This window comes from Sus scrofa, chromosome 11 (genome assembly GCF_000003025.6).
Source record: "Sus scrofa isolate TJ Tabasco breed Duroc chromosome 11, Sscrofa11.1, whole genome shotgun sequence".
NCBI lineage: Eukaryota > Metazoa > Chordata > Mammalia > Artiodactyla > Suidae > Sus > Sus scrofa.
Window position 1 is genome coordinate 60,003,681 of NC_010453.5, and position 25,655 is coordinate 60,029,335.

The 25,655-nt window shown below is 33.7% G+C and overlaps 1 long non-coding RNA gene across 1 annotated transcript; it reads right to left on the bottom strand.

Annotated features, from left to right (window-relative positions):
* On the bottom strand, nucleotides 1,166–25,527 carry LOC110255772. Its single transcript, XR_002336582.1, has 3 exons — nucleotides 25,305–25,527; nucleotides 20,553–20,664; nucleotides 1,166–3,505 (listed from the first exon to the last, which is right to left on the bottom strand). It is a non-coding gene; the product is annotated as an uncharacterized LOC110255772 (long non-coding RNA).

Below are 25,655 nucleotides of genomic sequence, written 5' to 3' on the forward strand. Positions count from 1 at the left end.
GGGACTGTTGTAGACTTTAATCAAAAGAACATTTTGCAGTTTGGTTTAAAAGGTCAAACTTGCTAACTTATCCTTATGCGATGGTAGTTTAGTAATGGTCTAGTAACTTGGCTTGTAGATTGTCATGACCCAGATCATTTTGTGGCAATAGGAAATTGATGTGAATACTTTCAGCCTCACTCAACCATTCAAAAGAGCATTAGCCCAGCTTTTGTGTCAAACAGAGTACAGCAACTCACAGAAAGGCTCAGAAGTTGCCAATAGAACAGATCCAAGGATATTAAAGCTTTTTCTCTTTCATGAACATTGGAATATAGGATAAAAATGTAAACATCAGGCTGCTTCAAGAAGATTGGGGGAAAAAAGTTTTTAACAGAAGACAGAAGGGCCTCAGGGTGCCTTGGAGTGCCAGGAGTATCTGCATTCCTCTTAGTCCTGAATATCTTCTCCAAAATGGGAAGGAACGGTCTCCCGGTCTCCCGACCTCCACTATTTGCATTTCAAAGGTACTTAAGGCCGGATTGGATGTTAAATGATTGTCTAACTGTATAGATAATTTATGTAAATGTTGGCAGCACAAAACTAGGGAAAATTATCTACTGCTTTAAAAGACAATGATCTCAGAAACTGAAGGGAGAATTTTAGTCAGACATTCTGGACCCACTGCATATGTTAGTAAACAGAACACTTGAATTATCAGCATAACTCAAATTGGACAATCTTAGCTATCTGGAACAACAGTGCAAATAAATGGATCAGCACAAAGACCATTTCATAATCAGGACATTGTTGAATTCAGGTTAATTATTTCATTATAATAGTATATATGAAAGCAATGTACTTTTAAAGTTTTGCAGGCATTAATAACAGTGGCTGCATAATATTTACTTAAGTTCTTAACTATCTATAATATATAGGTGATTTTTTTGGGGTCTTTTTGTTTTTTTAGGGCTGCCCCGAGGCATATGGAAGTCCCCAGGCTAGGGGTCCAATTGGAGCTGTAGCTGCTGGCTTATGCCAGAGCCACAGCAAAGTAGGATCCCAGCCGCGTCTGCGACCTATACCACAGCTCATGGCAACACTGGATCCTTGACCTGCTGAGTGAGGCCAAGGATCGAACCCGCAACCTCATGGTTCTTAGTCGGATTCGTTCCCACTGCGCCACGATGGGAACTCTGATATATAGATGATTTTTTTTAGATAAATATACTGTTGTATTTTTTAAACTATATCCATAAACTCTTAAATACTCCTCCCCTCAAGAGGTGGAAATTAATTCCCCTTTACTTGATTGTAGGCTGATTTCAATGGCTCATTTCTGGGGAATAAAATATAGCAGAAGCTATGTGATGTCACTTCTGAATTAGATTCTAAACTGATGTTTCGCATTTTGAATCCCTTCTCTCTCCATCTCTCTTTCTCTTTCTCTCTCTCCCTATCCCTTTCTCTCTTGGGTTACTTACTCTAGAGGAAACTTGCTGCCGTATTGTGGGGAAACTCTGGGAGTTTATGGAGAGGTGTACATGGAAAGGAACTAAAGCTTATCAGAATTCATTGGACATGGGAAACAGGTCCTTCCCCAGTCAGGCCATGAAAAGATTGCACCTGTGGTCACCTGCTTAATACAAGTCTGTGAGAGAACATGAGCAACAATTTCTGAACTAAGCTTCTCTTGAACTCTTGATCCACAGAAAATGTAAGATAATAAGCATTTGCTTTTATAAGCCAGTGATTTGAGGTAACTTGTTTGTGGGTAACAGGTTATTCCAAGTTACAGAGTAATGTATCCCAAAATGCAGGTAGGTTCAAATCAATCCTAAATAAATGTCCATATTTATATAACTCCCATGGATCATATTTTCAAGAATGAAAAGGAAATATTTTGAAGGCAACAAACCGGTAGTCTTCATTTTTGCATTAAGCCAGGGAAATATTTACCTGATTTTATTCTAGGCAATTTAAGAGGCCTTTGGACTAAAGGACACTGGTGGCTAATCACATTTTAAACAGGAGAGCAATCATAGGGGTGGTTCCAGGCCAGGTGAATAGTTTGCTCTAGTTTTTTTAAATTTATAATCTGCCCTCATATATATTTATTAAGGCAAGCAGAGGTAAAGATATTTAAGTATCAAAAGCGGACCAAAAGGAAAAATATATTTGAAGATACAATTTTACATGATTACTGTCAAGGAAGATATGTCATTCCAACCTTTTTTTTTTTTTTAACTGGTTAATTCACATGACTTTTGCATAGATGTGCAAGATGCATAACAATCCATTCAAAGGTAAAACAATGGTAATTGCATTAATAAACCATCATGGACCTAGTCTACCCCACTAAACAATCTGGATAAGAAGAGAGAGAGGACTGAGAGCACAGACTAGGCAACCAACCTCCCGTCCTTCCTTCTTTCCTTCCTTTCTTCATTTCTCCTTCCCCCCCTCCCTCCGTCCTTTCTTCCTTTTTTTTTTTCAAACAAGGAGGTTGTGGAACTGTCTTGTAATGACAGTGACTCCTGTATCATCTGGGATAGCAGATACAGGCACTGTAACTCCCAGGCCAGTCACCTGAACTGTGTTAGACAATATAACTAAATAATAATTAGGTCAACTATTTAATAATACTAGGAGAATCATGAGTCAATCAGAGTTGTTATTTTTAAACACACAACTGAAGAAATATGTCTGAATTTTTCACTTTTGAAACAAATTATTTAGTCGCAGACTGTGATGACACTCTTAAGTTACCTGCCCAGTTAAACACACACACACACACATCATCGGCACTCACAAAAATCACCTTTCAATCTGTTGACATAAGTCTCTTAAATTAAATGAGACCCAAATCAGTGCAATCAAAACAGCTGGCTGATTGATTGGGTATTTCCATCAGTAATTAACTATTGTATATGTGTAGCTTCACAATTGTGATGCTAACAGACTCTGAAACAGATGCCAACTCTGTGGTCTTGCTTGGAAGCAACTTTTAATTTCATGCTTTTTCTGCTATATTATTTTGGAAATTCTTTCAAGAAAGCATGGATTTCAGAAAAAGTATTATTTTAGGCATGTAGCTTCAGCTATGTGAAGATTGCCTGTAACAAAAATTTATACAAGCATGCAAGTCATTATGTTCTAATTTATTAGAAAGTTGCTTTCTGGAATACTTTCCCTGCCCACTTCAGATCCTGTTTCTTAAATCCCATCTTCTGATGGACAAAGAGTTTAGACTTCTGAAATGTGTGTTCCTCTTCCAAATCATTTTAAATTAAAGCATTTTATTGACATTAAACTAAGAAGCAATACTGAATTACCATGATGGTCACTTTCTTCAAAATAGCTTTCCATACAATCTTTGAAGTGATAGATAGAGGCTTTATTTATCCTGAAGCATCTGTCTGTGGATAAGTATTTCGTCAGAAGATCTGCAGAATCAGAAGTAAAATCTCAGGTGGTAACTGTACCAGAAGTACCAGCTTGAGGATCCTTTCTTCTCAAAGCCCGCCTGCAAGGAAGAAGAGCGTATTGTGACCTTCTAGGGTAAAGTAATTGTTGTGGCCTCAAGGCACTTCTTTGATCTGAACAACACTGTTCTAAATGTAAATTCCAGTGCCTCTTGGAAAGCAATTGACGGTTATTCCACTAGTGGGTTTTTTGTTTGTTTGTTTTATTACTGATAGAAAGAACCAACTACTGTCCTAAGTCTATTTTCTTGAAAAGGAAGAAAAAAATTAATTACTCAGAGTGACGCATGCTGCTTTCCTAGCATAAATTCTAGGTTGTGGTTAATATTTTGTAATGGGTTTGGTGACTGGAACACCTGAGCAGAAGTCCAGCCGGGGGACTTTGTCAAACTGCTTCCTGTCAAAACTCAGTTTCTTTCCTTTTCTGTGACATTCCACCCACACTCGGATGGTCTTTGTGAGGATGAAACTCAAGTAAATACACAAATCCTTTGGCCAATGCGTGACACCTAGTAAATGTTCAATAAATAGTTAACTGGAATTTAAATTTTCCGTTTAGCTCACTTTTATAAACAGAATCCTGTCACTTTTCACCAGTACTTAAGCAAACACCTTCACATACTTGGCCTCTTATATTTTCCCAGCTCTTACCTTCATGTCATGGGGTAAGTACCTATGTTGTAATACCATTATTTGGCTATTTTCAGTATCATCTTATGCCTTTTTTGCACTATTTAATAAAAAGGAAAATAGATAATACAGTGTAATTATTAGACCATAATTATTCAGAGGACATGTTTCCAGTAATTCAAACCAACAGTTGAACCTAAACCATCCCAGAACAATAAGAGCAACAAAAGTGGTTAGAGAATAGGATTCAAACCTTATTAAATTATAGGCTAAGCATGGATAACATCTCTTGAGAACAAACAGTATTCTTTGATAATCTTGATGAAATTTGTTTTGAATGATTTTGCTTAAATATATATAATCCACCTAGGCTACAAAGCAGAAATAAATAAATTTGGTGCCTACTAAAACAGCATTTATTTGAATGAGATTTAATAAAGTATCTCAAAGTTAAAATATGATAAATTTTTCATATATAGATCCTGTTTGAGGAAAAATATATTATGCTTATTCCTTTCAGAGGTAATTAAAATATTATAGTTAGATGTAAGGCAATAATGATGATATTAGACTGTTCATCAGATCTCACATGTATAGGCCTCATTTTCCAAATTTATTGAATGGAAATAATGGCATTTATTTTCTTGCATGGATACATTATAAAGAAATAGTGGTAATATTCTATGAAAAAATATTAGCGCTCTATTTTAATATAATCAAAGCTGAATTGTGAAAACTCATGGAGAAAGGATTTATTGGAAGCCAATGATAGAACCATCATTGTTGTCTTAAGTTAGGGACAAAAGTCTCTCTAAATATTTATGGCAGTCCTATTTCTGATTATGAATTAGAAATTTTCTCTATTCTTCTTTTTCGGTCTGTCTCTATCTTGTGAATGACAAACTTCATCATATATAAACAGAATGTAATTTAAACGTTTAATTTTTATATGATCAGAAAATCATGTAAATTTCCAGTCATATATGTGTATAATCAATATCCACAAGAATATCTAAAATACATGCATTCTTAATTTTCTTAGATTGATTGAGTCATGTTTACTCTAGCCATATATTATGTAGTATGTTATATTTAATTTGTCATTATTAATATGAAGAAAATATTGAGGATCAATGAAAAGAAATGGACCTTGTTACATGGGAAGTTTAGAAGTCTCATTCATGTTTCCTGTGTTTTTATCAGTGGAACCTTCTTCTGATTGTATAGTGGAAAAAATAGGTTATTTAAATAAGTTACTTAAATTTGAATGGTGTACAAAATTAAGTTTTTTAAACAGTCAACTATACAACTTCTTATATGATTCTGTGATAACCTCTGACCCAGGTATAGAGAGTGATAGGGGTTGGGAAGTTTGGACTTGTGGCAGCAGCTGCTATAAGGTGACCAGGGAAGTCAGTTCTGAGTGGGTTATACCAAATGTACATACAGATATATAATTTAAAGTTCTGCTCTCACTTTTATTTGATATGTTTGTTTATTGCAGTATGGAAAACTGTCTTCATCATTTCTTGGATATTTTTCCATGTAGCACTATTGATCTTACAGTTTTAAAGAGATTTTCAAATATCCATCTGAAGACTGTAGATTGTGCTCTTTCTGTCTCTCCCTGTCTCAGCCTTTTAGTCTATCTTTTTGTCTCTGCGTCTCTCTACACAGATACACACACACACACACACACACAGAGGCAGCATTCTCATTCCCCATGTTTCTAAGCATCTTTTATTTCTGTGAGGTGATTTTTAGACAGTAAACCTTTTTTATGTAATGAAAGGTAACTTAATTTATGCATGGAAAATACAGTTTAGAAAGTTACCACCAGTCTATTTGTATCTTTTAAAGTATTAGTATTAATAGAGCTATAGTAGCTACAGTACAACAGCGATAGAGATACAGTTATTCTGTAAGTAGTAAGCAAATCAGATTTAGGATAAGTATAATACATTTTTGTTATTGTTTTTAAAGTTACTCATAATTTTATTTTCTCTAAATCTGTTTTCTCTTATTGGTCTATTTATTATTTCCAGATGGCATGATTAAATGTTCACATTTCTAAGATTTTTCCGTTATTGTTTAACTTGTTTTATTTATATCAGAACAGCTGACTTCAACAGCTGTTTTTGCCTGAAATACTTTCAGTCAATAATTTTCCATTTCAATCAATTCAGATCATCTGATTTACTATAGTAGAACAAGTCTGTGGAACATTTTATGAGTGTTTCTTGTACTTGAAATGAAAAATTGATATTAGATATGCAAACCATTTGCCTAATACCACTCTGAAACTTTCTAATGGTCTCTAAATGCTACACACACATCTGACCACAGTTATTACCTATTAGATGATATGGATTCAGTAATTGCTCTTATGACAGGTGATTGGACATATCGTTGACATTTTCCATTAAATTCAGATGTCTCATGTTTCTTAAACATCAATTATAAGTTATGTTGGGCCAAAGTTAGGCAATTTTATGAGTCTGTGTCCTCTGGATTGGTAAATCTCTAATGGATGGACATTGACTTTATTAAAAGAAGACCTGGCTACTGCTTGGTCTACACCACAATTTGCTTTATTTCCTTTTATGGGAGATATCATAAGCAAACTAGATGGTCCTCCAGGACAAAACTGAATAACATATTCAATTTATCCTCCCTCCAAATTTTTATACAACTTCTATTTATCAGAAACAGGCTTGGCTTTAACTAGTTCCCACCACTCTAAGCAATCTCACCTGACATCTGAAGTAGAGATGTATTTCCATTGGCATTTTTTTTTGGGGGGGGGCACACCCACGGCAAGTGGATGTTCCCAGGATAGGGGTCGAATCGGAGCTACAGCTGCTGGCCTGCACCACAGCCACAGCAACATGGGATCCAAGCTGCATCTGCGACCTATACCACAGCTCCCGGCAACGCTGGATCCTTAATCCAATGAGCAAGACCAGGGATCAAACCCTCAACCTCATGGTTCCTAGTTGGCTTCATTAACCACTGAGCCACAATGGGAACTCCCTCCATTGGCATATTTATACATAATTTGCTTTCAGAAAAATGATACGAAAGTGTTGCTAGGTGGTCAGATAAACTGAAGGCAAATGTTACCCTCCCAAATAAAAATTACTATTCATGGATCGGCTGCTTTATTTAATGAAAGTAACAAATTTTGGATAAACAGCAAACATTTCTCTGGTTACACAAAATGACTAGGATGATATTATCTGTATTTATCATCTATTGTATTTCTAGACATATTCACTATTAGAACCATAAATTATCTCTCTGACTTGTGTTTCTTTTTCTCAAGCGTAAAATATTGTAATAACATCAATCTGTAATTTTAAATTCCTCAACTAGTATTTGTTTTCTGCTTTTTCATTCTCTAATGTAGTGCTTGTGCACCTGAAGAACTTGATAAAACCAAAATTGTTGAGAACTTTCTCCAGGGTTTCTGATTGAGGAGGTTTATATTTAAGTCTGAGAATCTACATATATAATAACTTTCCAGTTAACATCAGGGTTCTATAGATTAAAAACAAATAGATTGTTGAGACTATCCGACCTGTATTGTAATGATAGCTTATAGAGAAGATAGATATATCCCCTAATCTCAAAAAGAGCAATGTGTTTTAAGCCTGTAGGTTGTAAATTGCAGGAAAACGATTCTAACTGTGAAGGAGAAAATAAAATGTGCAATTCATTCTATATACTTTCTCTCTCTCTTTCCGTGCAATATATTTATATATACACCATACCCAAGTATACAGGTAAACAAGGCATTGTGTGTGCTTACAAATAGGGCAGAATCATGACAAAATATATATAGAACAAAACAGGACAATACTCTTTTTCCCTGTCCCTTCTTATAGTCTCTGGGATTGTTTTTAACATAAAAATACATAACAAATACAACATAAGTGCAAAGTAGAATTCAGTATTCGCTAAAGAGAATTTTCTTTGCTTGTTATTTCTTAAATATTAAGGTTCTGTATTGTGATCACAGGAAAAAAAAAAAAAAAGTTAAATGTCTCTCTAATCTAAGCCATGAGGGATTATCTGATATCCTCGGTTTCAAAATAAAAGGCAAACCCGGTTCCGTGACATCAACTAAACTAGCCCTAAACAGGATGAAGCCTGGATTCTGTGCAGTGCAGAAGCCAGATAGGTAAAAGAAAAGAAGAGCCTAGGAAATCAGGAGACTCCATGAACTCACTTAAAGGAGAATGTGTATAGACTGAAAGGCTGCAGGAGCAAAGAGAAAAAGCAATATTTTGCACCACATCCTGGCCTCTGAGTGCTCGGGATCAACTATAAATAATAATGGTTTCTTTCTGTTAAAGGCCTACCTGCACTTCTGTGGCCTGCCAAATGCCATGGGCATAATGGAAAGGTTATGTTTTTGTGCACCATCACCCAGAGTTGTTGAACTGTGTTGCAATAATCAGCAGCCTCACTTGAAAACTCACCATCAAATTGAGCCAAGCACACTACACCATTACATCCAAATTGCTGATGGAGGAATGCCAGGGAATGAGTAGATCCAGAAAACAGTATTGGTTCCAAGAGTATGCACTCAGTGAAAAGAGGATGCTGTGTAGATCACTGGGTAGTGCAAGATTCAAGCCTGAGTGTGTCAGTGAGAAAACAAAAATCACACTTTAGAGTTTCCATTCTTCTGGAAGTTTCCTGCTGGAAAATTTCTTCAGAAGTTATTAGGGCAATGGAAGTATCAAGGGTCAGTTTCGGTGAAGTGAGATTGATTATAGTTCTTATCTTCCTAAGTATATGTTCAATTTAATTAAAAATTAATAGTTTTAAGGAACAACTCGTCAGCCTATTTTACCAACTGCCACTGTTTCATCCCTTTATAGAGATGCCACCAAGCAAAAGTGAGAAAGAGTACCTGCTCCGTATTCCTACATTTTCCAGTATTACTGGGCAAGAGTTAACTTAGCAGACTTAGGTTGCTAAAAGTCTTCACATTCCGGGGGTTTTGAGGACCGACCATTGACCAGCTCCTGGTTGAAGATCTCTGAGCCTTTGGAATATCCTGCCTGATAAAAGAATCTTTGCATATTTGGATCTTGAAGCCTGCTGGACAGTTTACACTTAAACACTATAATTTAAGGGTGAATATGTTTTTTTGTGTGTATTCCTGGGGCTTTGGATCATGCTACACCACTTTGAATTCTGAGTAGCTTAGGTCAGTCGTGTGAGAGCCACATACCTCCTTAGCTGACCTCCAATAAAACTATGCAAGTCAAGGCTCAAGTAAGTGATCTTGCCTAGGTGGCAGCATATCACATGTGTTGTGACACATTGTTGCTGGGAGAATTAAGTGCTGTCCCTACAACTCCATGGAGAGAGGATGATTGGAAGCTTGTGTCTCATGTCCCTAGGACTGATCATAAGCATCTTCTTCCTTTCGTGAATTTAATTTGTATCCTTTCACTATAACCATACATGTAGCAGCCTTTCTGATTCCTGTGAGATTTTGTAGACAATCATTTAACCTGAAAGCAGTCTTTGGGATTCCTGACACAATTACTTTCAAAACAAAGCCTAAATTCTCTCCTAGAGTGAAAGAAGAATGGATAATGATTGCTTTGGCAAACCAGTGGGAAGACTCAGAACACTTTGGATGTAACAAAACATCATAGACACACACACGAACACATCAGGACACTGTGCTGGTGGTCTTGGGTATTGGTGCAAACATAAAATTCATAAAATTCCAGTGTAAAACTACATTATAAAAGTACTAGCATTCAGATCATTTCTTCTTGTTGTTTCTTTTTTTTTTTTTTTTTTTTTTTCCTTTTAGGACCGCACCTGTGGCATGTAGACGTTCCCAGGTTAGGGGTCAATTGGAGCTTCAGCTGCTGTGCTGGCCTACACCACAGCCACAGCAACGTGGGATTCAAGCCATGTCTGCAACCTACACTGCACCTTAGGGCAATGCTGGATCCTTAACCCATTGAGTGAGGCCAGAGATTGAATCTGCATCCTCATGGATACTAGTTGGGTTTGTTACCGCTGAGCTACAATGGGAACTCCTGGATTGTTTGCTTATTCTTCAGCTTAGTTTTAGTTATGGGTGAGAGTTATAGTTTTGTTTATTTATATTGGGTTATATGTGAGACTTCCACACTTAACATTTTACTAAATGAGTAAATGCCAAGCATGATGTAGAGCCTGTCTGTTAAAGAGGAGAAACAGATATACCTGCTCACCTAAGTATAAAATTAACCAGGAGAGATAGTAAAAGGTCTTTTTGCTTTTCAAGAATAAAGTAATAGGGGAAGGTCAGGTGAATTGAAGAAAGTGATAGGTGTGGGAGAAAGTGATAGGTGTGGGAGGTGCTGCTTTCAAGACTTTCACGAGTGTTAGAACAAGTCATCCTATTCTATGGAGAATTTACTGCCAGTTGTCAAAAACTGTCACAAGTGTACATGTCTATGAGACAGAGAGGTGAATGGTGGCCCCTTACAGAGTGCATTGTGCTTGCTGTATGTACTATGTAAGCAGTAGTCCAGGCTATTCTGAGCCTTAGACAAGTTCTTGGTTGTGGTTGTGGTTGTTTTAATTGAAATATATTTGACATAAAGCATTGTATGAATGGTTGGTCTTTAAAGTTCAGATCCATGAAACTCACAACTAGTAGAAAATTGATCCAAATTCAGGGAACATGTTGCATGTGAGTCTTCGTTTTACTACCATCCTTTTATTTCTTTTCAAATGTATAAGCTATGGATAATTAAGAAAAGCTGTTTTAGAAACTGTCTAGACATGACTAAAATCCAAGCTCACTATCTAACTCTATTTTATTGTAAAGCCTGGATTTGTCATTTTGATTAGGATCAGTAATTGTCTGATCTTTGCTTAGCATTTCCTGATAATTGCAGTGGCATGCATGAATTAACAGAAGCATATGGCACTTAAATATATTTCTTTATTAATTATTACTGAACTGATTTCTTTGCTAATTAATACAAGCATACTCTAGAGGGCAAGAAAAAAATCAATAACTTCACAAGTACATCTCCTGTCTTACAAATACCTGGTTCAAAGAAAGTTTATTTCCTAAATGGTATGCAGTAAATTATATTAAAATATTAGGCATACTTGATGTGATATTAGTTTTCACTCTAAATTTTAATTCAGTTTTTTTTTTTAATTTTGGATCCTAGGAGTAAAGGATCATTGAATTTCCCTTTAGTAGCACATTATATATATATATATATAAATGTACATTATTTATATATATATATATATATATATAAAAACATATAAAGGGAAATTCAATGATCCTTTACTCCTTTATATATATATAAATTTTCTCTCATATATGTTCCCCATTTATATTTCTCTCTATCTTAAGTGTTTAATACGTATCCTTGGATTTTTATGAATTCTTTTAAAATATGTAGCTTGGTACATATTTTGATATGCACTTACATAAATGCAATCTTGATATAGGTATTTTTCTATATCATCCTTTTTTACTCAGCATTGCTTAAAAATCTAGTTACACTGTTTATCAGACAAGTAGCTTTTTTGGCTTCTGAGCACTTCAGAATATTTCACAATTTGTGTCCTCCTGTGCTCATCCATTACTCAGTACTGGGCCCCTAGATTGCCCCTACTCCTTACTACCAGGCAATAAAAATCTCACTCTTGGCTTGTCTGGGAAGTTGATGGGAATTCCTCTGGGATTTCTTAGCTATGTATTTCAAAATTTAGTTAGCTAATACTGCCAAGTTGTTTTCCAGTATGGAAAAACCCAATTAAAGGTAAAAATTATCACATGGAATTAAAAAAAAAAATCTAACTCTTTCCTACCTAAAAGAAATGTACTTTGAGCAAAGATACAAATTAATTAAAAGTAAATGAGTAAAAAAATATAGCATGTTAGCACTAATCAAAGGAAAGCTAGCTTAAGATATTAGTATCAAAGTGTATTTCAAAACAAAAAGTATATTATCACAATAATAGAGTGCTCAGTGTATCAAGAGGACATAATAATCCTAAATGTTCATGTATCTGTTAACTAAACTCCAAAACACATGAAGCTACAACTGATAAAAATGCACTGAGAAATAGATAACATCACAATTACAATTTGAGACTTCAACACAATTCTGATAATAATTAATGGAATAAGTGCACCTAAATCAGTAGGATTATATTGACAAGTTTTTACTACAATGATATGTATAGAACTCTGTACTTCACAAAATAAAATTCACATATGTTTCAGGTGTGCATGGGATATTCATTGAGATAGAACTTAATCTGGGCCATAAAACAAATATAAGTTAGCTTAACAGTGTCTTCTCTGTTTGTGATGGAATTAAGTTATAAAGCAATTATAAATCTCCATAAAAAGCACAAAATACCAGGCAGTCAAATAATGCACTTCTAAATAACCCATAGTTCAGCAAATAAATAAAAATAAATTAAAAAGTATTTGACTGAGTAAAAATGAAAACACAATATTTAAAATTATATTGGATGCTGCTGAAGAAATATTTAGAAGATAATTTATAGTGCTAAATGCTTATATTAGAAAAGCAGAAACATCTTATTTCTCAATAATGTCTGTAAGAAACTAGAAATTAGAAAAGGAGGAAATGTAAATTTCAGAGGAGAAGAAGGGAAAGAATAAAGATCTGAGTAGAAATAAATAAACAAGAAAATAGAGGTATTTGCTGGTGGCTCAGTGGGATTCAGCATTGTCACTGCTGTGGCGCAGGTTCTGTCCCTGCCCTGGGAACTTCTGCATTCTGTGGGCATGGCCAAAATAAGTAAATAAATAAACAAATAAATAAGCTAGGTTTTTTTTTTAAAAAAAAAAAAGAAGAAGAAAATAGAGAACTACACTAGGTCCTCTCTCTTGTGTCTTGGACCCAGGAACTTAGGAACCAGGCCTGAACACCTGACATAAAAAAAGAAAGAAAAAATAATAAGAAAATAGAGAAATAAATGAAGTCAAGAGCTAGTTCCTTGAGAAAAATCAATGAAATTGACAAACCTCTAACCAGATAAATCAGAGGAAAAAAATAAAGAGACAAAAGTTATTATATATCAGGAATGAAAGAGGATACTAAAGAAATCAGTGCCTTATTAAAACACTTAACATAAAGAATACTCCTTATCCCAATGGCTTTACCAGTAGAATGAACAAAATATTTAAGGAAATATAATACTAAATCTAAAAAAAAAAAAAACTCTTCGAAAACTTGAAACAGAGTGACTAATTCTCACCTCATTTTATTAGGATAGCATTACCCTAATATCAAAAAAGATGGACACACTGCAGAAAGGAACAGTACAGAACACTATCTCCCATGAATCTAGATGCAAAAATTCTAAACAATTTGTTAGCTTATTTAATCTATCTACTTACCTATCTACATCTGTCTACCTATATTTCTATCTAAATACTGCATGATCTAGTGTGGCTTATCCCACCATTGCAAGTTTAGTTTAATATTTGAGAAGCAATAAATATAATTCACCAAATTAAAAAAAAATTAAAAGAGATATAAAAGGCATCTAGAATGTAAAGAAATAAATTACAGTTGTTTTTATTTATACATGGAATGGTCATGTATATAGAAAATATAATGACATTTATAAAAAAGAAATCCTAGAACTAATAAATGAATTTAGCAAGATTGCAACATGAGTAATATACAAAAATCCAAATTTTATACACTATCAATAAACAATTGCAAAATGAAAAAAAATAGTATTTATCATAGCAGCAAAATACAAAAATACTTAATAGTTAAGGATAATTTGACAAAAGGTGTGAAAACCACAAAATATTGGTGAGAGAAATTCAAGGAGCTCTAAATAAATGGAAGGCATCTAAAGTCAATGACTCTGAAGAATCCATATTGTTAGAGTCCGATAACCGCTGCACTACAGAAACACACACGGAGTCAATATTGTTAAAATGCTAATCCTTCTCAAATTTATTTATACATGGAATACAGTCCTTTTCTTTATATCAGCAATTATTTTTCAGAAATTGATAAGCTGTTTTTAAAATTTGTATGGAAATGCAAAGGAGCCAAAACAGTCTTAAAAAGTAAGAACAAGTTGGAGGGCTAACAAAGTTGATTTTAAGTTCTAGTTAAAGATAGACAAATGAATCAGTTGAACAGAATGGAAACTTGGGAAAAATACCCTGACCTACATGGATAACTTATTTTTGACAAAGAGGAAAAGGCAATTCAGGGTAGAAAGTATAGCCTTTTCATAAAATGTGTTGGAAAAATTGGATATTTGCATATATTTTTTAAAGAATGTTATTCCCATACTTCACATCGTATTAAAGTGTTAAACCAAAATGAATTATAGACACAAATGTAAAATGTGAAATTTTAGAAATTGTAGAAGAAAATCTGGGATAAAATCTTTATGAACTCAGGTTAGGCAACAGTTTTCTAGATGCCACACAAAATCACAATCTAAAAAAGAAAATGCATGATAAATTTGCTTCATCAAAACTAAAAACTTCTGCTCTTTGAAATATGCTGCTAAGATAACAAATATAAGATATGGATTGTGTGAAAATATTTGCAAATAATTTATATAATAAAATGCTTGCATCCAGAATATACAAAAATAAAGATTCAAATAACTCAACTAAAAATAGGCAAACTATCCAAACAGATGTTTCATCAAAGAATATATGCATATAAGTAATAATACAAAATAAACATGTGAAAACATACCTAATATCATTAATCATTAGAGAAATGCATACCCATTAGGAAGACAAAAAGCAAAAAAGACTGACCATGTCAAGATTTGAAAATTATATGGAGCAACTGGAACTCTCATACCTAATAGTGGGAGCATAAAATGATAAAAGCATTTTGGACCATAGTTCAACCATTTCTTATAAAGTTAAACATACGTGGTCTATATAATTCAGCAGATGTACTTCTTCATATGTACCCAAGAGAAATAAAAACATTTGTTTTTATAATGAATTGTACATAAATAATCATAAGAGCTTATTTGTTACTACCAAAAATTAGAAATAAGTTATCCATCAATGAGTGACTAGACAAATGCCACGGTATTCCCATAACATGGAAAGCCTTCTTTACCAGCACCAGTACCAGTGAGGAACTCTAAAAATCCTGTAAATCCCTCAGCTTGCTCATCACTTCACTGAAAAGCTATTTCTTCTTACTCTATGTATAACCGGATTCCCTCTCACTTGCTATATATTTGTTATATATGTAAGGCATCTCTACCATTGTCCTTAAAGTGAATACAAATATGTGTTTAGCCTCTAAACAAGAACAAGAAATACGTCTTTATATTTGTCGTTTCAACATCTAGCAGAAGGCCTTGAAGTTTGCAGGTGTTTGTATTAGTACATAATTTGTAAAAATCATTGTTCTATTCTAAAATGATAACCTGGATAATTTAGAAAATCAGATTTTATCATAGAGCTGAAGACACAAAGAGATCTAATTGATCTAAATTCAATAGAGAAAATGGCAAGCTCTTCGCAGGAAGGAAATGGTCTCTGGCTGCTTTCATCCCTGCCTGAGTATCTAGTTCTGCATTTACTCTAATGTGACATGTGTTTCTAGATGTTAACAGTGCTTTTCCAGTATACCTGTTTCCAAAAATTTTACTGAAAACTATTTTTGTACCTACTCCTATTGCTCCTACATTATCAGTCTAGATAAGAGATAAAATTAGTAGTGAGATAAAAGCCTTAAAATATAAGCATATGAATCCCAACTTTCTATAATAAAAATGTTGGATCTAGAGTTGATCTTGCAAATTAAATAGAATTAAGACATTACTTTCCATGAAAGCATGAAATAGGTAAATTTATTCTTACAGAAAGCTTGCATTTCTTTCTCTGAATTGCAAATCCAAAGCTTAATTATTTCACAGAAGCTATGATTTGGGGTGTATATAACAAGGATGTACATGTTTCATAAATCCTGCAATAAAGTGGTAATCAGTGAATCAGCAACCTTAATCTCTTGCATATTTCAAAAGCTGAGCAAACACTTTCTGGTAAAGGAAATCAATAGAAAAAGATACTAAACAATATAAGGAGATTTGATTGAGGAACATATGTGAGTCATATACCACAACTGTGTCACTAGGCAAACAGGTTTAAATACTCAAAAGTTTAGCAGGAAATTGGATGAAAGGATTATAATATGTTTGCAGGCACCGTCATACCTGTTATCATATCAATAAATCAGAGTATCACACAAAACAAGTCTTTAATTCACTGTAGCTTACTAATTCTTAAATTTATTTGTGTAATTATTAAATGTACATGGGGTTTCTTTTATTATGTCACCTGATAATAAAAGTGATGTAGTATCTAAAAGTGATGTGGAACTTGGCAAAGAATCATCTGATAAACTTCTTGCATATATCCATTCACTTGGTCATTTTGGAAGACTGGCATAGTCAATGATAGGAAATTAAATGATAGGTTTTAACTCATGTACCTGATTTTATGTCACTGTAATTTGGAAGTAGAGAGCTTGATCAGTCAGATACATTCAGTCTCATTACAAAACTGTAAGACATGAACAAATTAAGCATACAAGAAGATGGGACTAGTGTTTATCTAAAAGAGAGAATTTATCTTGTTAATTCCCTCCTCTGAGGTGGGACAAATAGGAGTGCTTATTTGTTGGGGTTATATGAAGCTTAACTTTACTATCATTTATAAAATACTTAGCAAAATGATAGCATATACAAGGCACTCTTTTTTGTATGAATAAATTTATGTCAATGATGTTGAATTCTGAGTTGAAATCACAGTTTTAAAATGCACACTAAAATAATATTGGAAATGATAATTGAATAAGGGAATGTGATATTCTGTAGTTTCTGATAATCTTATAATAAATGGTTAAACATGGAAATTTATTTTAACATGTACCCCGTCTAAATTTCCTTTAATGTTAATTGTTTTTAATGAGGCTTTAATGGGAGATCCTTGGAAAAATCACACTCTTTCTAGCTTCACTTGTTAATGAAAATGTGAAAAAACTTAAATCCTTTCCATCTTGTAACTTCTTTGACTCTTGGCTTTAATTTGTAATAAATATAATATTTTATTTATAAGTTTAATTTTAAGTGACTAGAAGGTGGTTTATAAACAGTTCCTTATAATTTCTAATATTAATGCTTTAATAATATTTTGATAATGAAGGATTTTTCCAATGCCACTAATAATAATTTAATAAGAGAAATTATTTCTGAAAGGTTTGGTGCTTATGATAATTTAATAAAAATAATTGTTAATATTTACCAGGCACAGTGCAAAGGATATTATTTGATTACTTCATTTAATATTCCCCCAAATTATATCAGTAAGCATCTGTAGTCTTTCCTCATTTGACTCGATGATTAGAGAGGTTAGGTAATACAGCTCTATGGGTTGTTGAAACTGTGCAAATTTAAACAACAGTGATAAATGCAAGGATGAAGAATTGAGCTTTACAGAGAAAGATCATTACCTCGAAATTTAAAGCAAACTTGAGGCCAATGAAAGAAAGTGCTTCTAGAATATGCCATTTGGGCTGTCTAGTACAACCTGAATGGTAGCTGAGGTGCGAGGTTTAGGATCCCTAGTGCTGGTCTTTGTCTTTTTTCACTTGTATTAAACAGAGCATGAGTAGATCAAGCAGATGGTAAATGGTCAGTTTGATTAGATTGACCAGATGGAATCAGAAGACAAACTTGAAATAGTTTGAGAAAGAAGGCAATATGGAATTGAGTACATAGACCAACAAATCACCAGAGAACATAAAAGCAGCTGTAACAGAATAAAAGAGGGGAAAGATCTATGAAGAACAATAATGATGTCTCTTATTAAGGGATTAGATGACTACAGAATCTTCCAGCCAAAATTCTATTCAGTTAAAGATTTTAAAAATGAAAAAGAAAAGATAAAACTGGTAATATACAGTGTAATGATTTTGTGTATCCATGTATATGATAAATTTATACAGAGGAGAAAATATATGAATATGAAAAAATGTTCACTGTATTCTTTTCTAGGCGATAAAGAATGACTTGGAGTTTTTATAGTATTATTTTTGTGTTTGCCCTGTTTCCCGAATTTAATTATGCTCAATAATACCTACAAACTTTCAGAAAAATAGAAACTGATAGATTGATTTTGTTTTTTAATTTAATGGCTATTAAAGAGAAATGAATACATTTTTCCAGGAAAAATCAATCAGTACTATAAAATATTTATTTAGAATATAAATATGATAATGCTAAAGTATAAGATACATAAACTTTGAATGTTACAAAAATAATTCAATCATAATTCAATAGAATGAGCAAAAATAAAATTTCTCTATCTCTGGATAAATGTTATCAGAAGGACATTGGTTATCTGATCTGATAGAAAAATATTAATTTAATATCTGATACCAGAACACTTCTAAGGAAGAGATTGTATTTTTTCATGTGTGAAAAACATAAAATAAGCCTTTTGGAGGATAAAAGTTTCAATGTCAAGGCCACAGATGGAAGAAAATACTCGTCATAACACTAAATGCCTTAGCAGATAATAAGAGAAAAGCAAAGGAATTTAGAGAAGGTGTAGTTTTGAGAGAGAAGTGAAAAGGTGAATTTGCTTTTTAAAGCTTAAGTTACTAAAAGTGAATAAAGAAGGGAAGGGTCTCAAAAAATCATTTTCACTTATTTACCATTACTATGAATCATTATTATTTTATTTTTATAATAAAAATATTTTCAAAACCATTTTCTGTCAGACCTTATGCGAGATAAAGGTAAAATTTAAAAGATACTTTCAGGATCATACTTTGAATTGGTGGAGGGAGAAAAGAGTTGGCAATAGTGAGTAGAAATATAAATTAAAATATGTATTCAGGATGAGAAAAGTGATAAGAAATAATCAATTAAAATCACCTTGTGTTGAGGATATGAAAAGCAGAAACTTCAGCATGGTGAGCAGGAAAGGCCTCTCTGATTTGGTAGTATTTGCAGTGAAAGTAAATGGTGAGAAGTGATTTCCTCTGGGAGAAGACAATTCCAGGTGCTGTGTTTGGAAAGCCGTTGGGGTCTGTTTTTTGAAACATTTTTGGAAATTTCAGCAACTATGAGACTTTTAGTGGGGAGATTTATAAAGATGTAGCTGGAGGGATAGCAGCATTGTCCCCAATGTTAATGACTTTGGATTTTATCCCAAGTGCAAATGGAAGAAAATTAGTATTTGTCAAGATGAATCCATCTAGTCTGATCACAAATCTGTCTCAAGAAGTGTTATTAATAAAATGTCTGTCTAGTGTGAGAGATATTTTGAAGTGAAAACATTACTTGTCATCAAGAAGGAGAGAGTGTGTAACCCATTTTGTTCTACTCTAAGACCAAAATAAAATAACTATTATAAGATAGAGAAGAAAAAAAAAGATACTTGAAATTATATCCAGAAATGTTATGAACATTTGTGTTCACATTTTCTAGATTTGGGGGCTACAGTTTGACAGATGACTTTTGCAATGCAATGAGTATCTTCTTTCTTTTTGTTCAAAATAGTTTAAAAATATGGTAAAGACACAAAATTCCAAAGTATAAACAAAAATTTGCTTCAAATTTCTGATAAAGTTTAAGAGGAGACAAAATGTGTAATTAAGCAATGCCTTCCTTGTACATTAGTCTTTAGTATTAAACTGCAGTGAAATAAAGCCAGCCTACATTTTGGTGATATAAAAAATGTTGCTAATGTTTGAAAGATGTGGCCATAACTGTTCACACTAAGTGTTACATTTATGTAATAGTTTTGGTTAGAATCCATTTGGCTACAAGGTAACTGAATACCAAATCAAGTTATCTTCAATATTAAGATAATTATCTTAACAAAAGAGTCTGGAAATAGATGATACTGTGAGTGGTTCCATAGTCAAAAATATCACAAAGAAACCAAGCTCGGAGTTCCCATTGTGGCTCAGCAGAAACGAATCTGACTAGTAACCATGAGGACGCAGGTTTGATCCCTGGCCTCACTCAGTGGGTTAAGAATACCGTGTTGCCATGAGCTGTGGTGTAGGTCGTAGATGTTGCTTGCATCTGGCATTGCTGTGGCTGTGGCATAGGCCAGTGGCTAGAGCTCCAATTTGACCCCTAGCCTGGGAACCTCCATATGCTGCCAGTGTGGCTCTAGAAAGAAAAGAAAGAAAGAAAAAAACAAGCTCTTTTCATCTTTCTATCTTCGTTTACAATGTATTATTTCTTTCTTCAGAGTCACAAGGTAGCTGCCATTAACCCCAGTGATTATACCTTCATAGACCCATTAAAAAAGAAGACAGCCAAAGGGATTTCTCTCCACCTATTTCTATTTTTATCAAGAAATAAAATATTTTCCATAAGGCATTATGGATTAAATCTTACCTCTTTGAATAGAAATGAATAGCATAAAGTTCAGTGCTCTAATCAGAGGCAAGATGGAAACAGATTGTTGTGACTTGCTGAGATCCTTTGCTGAGGTTGGTTATTTTTGGCCCTGAGAAAAATAGGAATCCATTCAGTAAAGAGGGAATAACAGAAAAGTAGCCTATGGGGTCTGCCACAGTAAAGACATCGATGTATGCTAAAAAAAGAAAATTTTAACTTGTAAAGAAAAAAACTAAATCTGACCCACCAAAGAACAATTAAGAAAGTATTTTCAATAAATATGGTTATTTAACTGAAAACAATATAAAGGGGGGAAAAACAATTATTGCTGTCTTCAGAGAAATAAGCAATAAGAATATTAAGAACATCAAACGGGAATAATCACTGGGAAACTTCTTTGGCAAATCACTGTGATATATTGATGTATTCATAGAAATGGGCTTTTTTGTCATGTATTTTTATGATTAGATACTATATATAGGGCATCTTTTTATGAAGAACAAGCCAAAATAACAGGAACATAACAGCAAGGCATGTGAAAAACAACATAATTTAAAATACACAGCAGTGTGAGAATGGCTAAAATCCAAAATGCTGACACCACCAAATGCTTGTGAAGATGCGGAGCAGCAGCATCTCTCATAGCCTTACCATGCAACCCAGCAATCCTCCTCCTGGATATTATCCAAATGAGTTGAAAACGTAAGTCCATATAAAAACCTGCACAAATGAACCTATCTACAAAACAGAAGCAGACTCAGGGACTTAGAGAAATGACTTGTGGTTACCAAGGGGAAGTGCAGAGGAAGTGGGATGGATGGGGATTTTGGGGTTGGTAGATGCAAACTATTACACTTAGAATGGATGAGCAATGAGGTCCATCTGAACAACACAGGGAAATATATCTAAGCTCTTGGGATAATACATGATGGAAGATAGTAAGAGTAAAAAAATGCATATACATGTTCATGTGTGTCTGTGTATGTGACGTCACAACACTGTACAAGAGAAATTAACACAACACTGTAAATCATATATACTCTAATAAAAATAATTTTTTAAAAAATCTGGACACGTATGTTTTATTCATAATTGCAAACACTTGGAAGAAACTAAGATGTCCTTCAGTAGATGAATAAATAAATCAACTGTGCTTTATCTGTAAAGTGTACTATTATTTAGTGGTAAAAAGAAATGAGCTAGCAAGCCATAAAAAGATTTTGAGGAGATTTATTTATTTATTTATTTGTCTTTTTACCTTTTCTAGGGCCGCACCCACGGATATGGAGGTTCCCAGGCTAGGGGGTCTAATCGGAGCTATAGCTGCCAGCCTACACCAGAGCCACAGTAACACCAGATCCGAGCCTTGTCTGCAGCCTATACCACAGCTCATGGCATCACCGGATCCTTAACCCACTGAGCAAGGCCAGGGATCGAACCCGCAACGTCATGGTTCCTAGTCGGATTCGTTAACCGCTGAGCCACGACAGGAACTCCAAGGAGGAGATTTAAATGTATATGACTAAATAAAAGAAGACAATCACAAAAGCCTACATATGTGATTCTGACAATATGATGTTCTGGAAAAGGTAAAACTATAGAGAGTGAAATAAGTAGTGGTTACCACAGCTTTGTGTGGAGGAAGGAATGAATAGGTAGAGTAATAGCGTATTTTTAGGGAAGGAAAACTATCTTATATGATCCTATAACAGTGGATATATGTCAAATACATTTGTTAAAAATCATAGAACATTGCAACACCAAGAGTAAATCCTAATGTAAACAATGGACTTTGGGTGATAAAGATGTGTCAGTGCTAATGTATCAATTTTAACAAAAGTGTTATTCTGGTAATATGTAGGGATAGCAGTTATATTGAAACTCTCTGTGCTTTCCACTCAGCTTTACAATAAAATTGTATCTGTGCACAAAATACACAAGCCTCATATTTTGACTTTTATGGGAATAAACTTGAAAAGCATTACTTTTCAAAGCTATTTCAAAATATATGCTGCTTAGGCTGAAAATGTGGAGCACTTATACATTTAATAATGTGAGGTAGAAACTAAATGTATGTATTAGAAGCACCAATATTTAACAGAATTATTTAATTACCAAAATTAGAAATGTATGTAATCCATCTTGTGATTAAAGTTGTTAGTATTAATAACCAAAATCAGGTATTTAGCATCTGATGAAATCAGTGAAATAGTTGAAGAAGAGAATAATTTCATAGTTGTCTCTACAATAAGGGAATACTTGTATAGTTGTGTGATTATATAAGTAGGTGTGTACGTGTTTATGACATACATACATAAAGGTTAAAGAATAAAGCAAGTTCTTAGAAACCCAGTCTGACTTGCCATTATTTAAAAAATGGAATCTATTGGAAATTATCATTTAGTTTATAAAAGTCAGTGGGAAGAACATTAAGGCAAGCTTGGAAAATATATAAGAACTAAGGTCAGATCTCAGAGTAATTGGGATCTAAAAAGGTCACTACTATTACTTTGGCACTGTACTCCCCAACATTTCCACTGTAAATTCTAAATAATCCAGTGTTAGATGTGTTCCACTTGCTCTGGATTTAAAATGCTGAACAAGAATTCAAATTAAAATAAGTGACGAATGATGTTTCAATCCCAGGTTAGTGTATGAGGAGAACAGAAAGAACTGTTCAAAAGTAAGGATGTACTGGGAATGGCAAAGGCTTGGTTCTCACCAGCTTAAAGTCTATCAAAATATATTACAGTATTTACATATTGCTTGTCATGTTCCAACATTGAGATGGTAAACTTTGTTCAATGCATTTATAATTCAATCTAATTTACATCTTAAAAGTGTGTTAAATCCCTTATACGGATTCATTCCTTCCAATTGTTTTTATTGTGGTAAAATACATATAAAATTTACCATCATAGACATTTTTAAATGTATTAGTGATAGTGATATATATATATATATATTTTTTTTTTTTTGCTTTTTTTTTAAGGCCACACCCACAGCACATGGAGGGTCCCAGGCTAGGAGTCTAACTGGACCTACAGCTGCTGACCTACGCCACAGCCACAGCAACGTCAGATCGAGCCACTTTGGCAATCTATACTACAGCTAATAGCAATGCTGGATCCTTAACCCACTGAGGGAGGCCAGGGATCAAACCTGAAACCTCGTGCTTCCTACTAGATTCGGTTCCACTGTGCCGTGACGGGAACTTCGAGTGATACTGAATGCGTTAGTCACGTTTGCTACCATCACTACCATCCATCTCCAGAAATATTTTCATCCTGAAAAACTGGAACTCTATATACATTAGACAGTAATTCTCCATTTTCCTTTTCCTCTTGGTCCTGGCAACCCCCACTCTACTTTCTGTATCTGTTATTTTGACTTCCTTATATACCTCATGTAAGTGGAATCATGCTGAATTTTTCTTTCTGTTGGCTTAATTCATTTCACACAATGTCTTCAAGTTTCATTCATATTGTAGCATTTGTTGGAATTCCCTTCCTTTTTGCAATTGAATAATATTTGTATTATGTGTACGTACATGTATATGTGTGTGTATAAATATATGTATACGTTTAGTATATATACATTTTGCTCATCCATTCATTTAATGATGGACACTAGGATTGCTTCTACATTTAAACTACTGTGAATAATGCTGTTGTGAACATGGGTTTACAAGTACCTCTTTGAGACCCTGCTTTCAATTATGTTAGTTATATACCTGGAAGTGAAGTTGCTGGATATTATGGTATTTCTATTTTTAATTCTTGGAAGAACTATCACACTGTTTTCTGTAATGGCTGTACAACTTTTTATTCCCACCAACTGTGCACAAGCGTTCCAGTTTCTCTACATCCTTGCCAAAATTTGTTATTTTGATAGTTGCCACCCTAATGAGTATGAGGCATTTTGTCCTCCTTCTTAATTCAAAAGTCACTATATGAGTTACTGCTTTTACGTAAAATGAAAATTTGATTTACATGTAGAGAATAATACATAAGAATTTGCACTGAAAAGGATTTTAATAATTAACAGAAATGATTATATTGGTGTATTTATTCTTTTTCCTATGTTGCATCAATTACCATACGTTTCTCAAGGTAAATCATGTAGATATTCAATGTTAGATGTAGTAATGAAATCATATTTTGATTAATTATTTTTCAGTACAGTGACAAAGGTCCATCGGTTGATTATATTGACATTTCCTCAAAAGAAAGTACTTAGAAAGATAGCAAGCAAAATACAAATTAAACATCCCTCAGAAAGAAAATAATTTGATCTATGTAAACTATGTGTCCTTCTGATTGAAAACATTGTATGAAATGTTAGAGAAATGCATATTAAGAAAATGATCAAATCCTTGAAAAATGCAATTAATAACACAGAAATACAGTACTGGAGAATATAGTAAAAGATTGAAGTGATACTGAGTTTTCACTGATATTCTAAGAACTTTAGGCCAGTAGCAGCAGAGTGTATATTAAAAGATTAAAGTGATGGTGAGTTTTCATTGATATATTTTCTGCCATAGGAAGTTTAGGCCATTGTTTTTCCAACACCTTAAGTGGGAAAATAAATACCTCCTAGGCAAATAAAAAGTTTCTGTAGGCCAAGGTAATTTTGTATCTGCTCTGGCAGATGACATATGCAATTTTTCATCCTCTCTGAGACCACCTGAACAGCTGTCCTTGTGTGCTTAAATTGTTATTAAAATACCTCTTTGGAAGTATTTACCTGAGGGCTATAGAAAAAGTGAGATGTCTCCTCAATTCCAGAGAAATTCAATTTAATAAAGTTGATTTTGAAGCTCTATTATACCTCAACTCTGTTTTCTCCACGGTTGTTTCAGGTGGAAGGAATGAGTGTCTTTGTTGGAAAACTGATCTGTTGTGTCAAAGACAGCATTTGGATTCCCATCATCATAACTGTGAAAGTAATTCATAGATAATCTATAAGTCATCCTGGAAAAATAAAAATAGAGAGACTCTTATGAAGGGAAGACAAAGTAAAAACACATGTGGATTCTTGATAATATTTCAACAAAGATTATATCTGTTCCTTGAACATGCTAGATGTTTTCCTGCT